The following is a 1031-nucleotide window of genomic DNA, read 5'->3' on the forward strand; positions in this document are numbered from 1 at the left end:
CGTATCAAAGCCACCTCTTCTGCTTCTGCTTCTGCTTCTGCTTCTGCTTCTGCTTGATCAATATTATCAGTATCGGTATCCAGATTTTTATCAGTATAGATCACCACCCGTTTCGCTTTTCTTGAACAAATTTCATAATCTTCCTTCTGTTCTTCTCCATTTTCTTGATCCAGTCCTTCTAATTCATCGGTCAATTTGTATGACCATCGAGGAACCTTTTTACTGATTTCTTCTATTCCAATGGATTTTTTTTCTTCTATTCCAATGGATTTTTTTTCTTCTATTCCAATGGATTTTTTTTCAGTTGTTGTTTGATCATTTGGATTGGTTGTAATTATGTCGAATACAAATCTCAAGGATTTTGCTTTACTTTCTGAATTAATTCTTCTTTCTTCTTCCAATAAAAATAAAGAAGATTCATCGATTGACGTTAAGAAATTAACAATATAATTAAATGATGATTTCTCATCAAGCGGATTCTTTTCATGTTCAAATTCTCGAGAATTTTTAGAAATAGGAAAGAGCCCATGAATCTTATTTATCCAAAACGTTTCTATGGAATCTACATCTTCTTCTTCTGTAGAAGTAATTAAATCATTTGTAGAAGTAATTAAATCATTTGTAGAAGTAATTAAATCATTCATGATTGTATGTGAATAGAATTTTTTTATTGTTCTTATTGTTCCACGATACGGTCCGCTCAAAAAAGGATCATACGCTTTTGGCAAGTATTCTTGCTCATTCTCATCGTTGCATAATCTGGTCCTTTTTTCAAGTATATCTAGAGCAAGAGATATCCTTTCTTCTTCTTCTTCTTCTTCTTCTTCTTCTAGAGTTTTTATTCGACTTATCAATTCATTGCTCAAGTTGTATTTTTTTTGCTCATTGGTAGAAACCCAATAATCATATAGGTCTTCATGGGAAAATTTTTCTGTCATGTACAAAGACATTTTGCGTTCTATCATTTCCGAAAAAGTTGATAAACTAGGCGGATATGTAAAAGATATTATTTGTTTTCCATCACTTGAACA

Source organism: Musa acuminata, unplaced genomic scaffold (genome assembly GCF_036884655.1).
Source record: "Musa acuminata AAA Group cultivar baxijiao unplaced genomic scaffold, Cavendish_Baxijiao_AAA HiC_scaffold_876, whole genome shotgun sequence".
Lineage (NCBI taxonomy): Eukaryota > Viridiplantae > Streptophyta > Magnoliopsida > Zingiberales > Musaceae > Musa > Musa acuminata.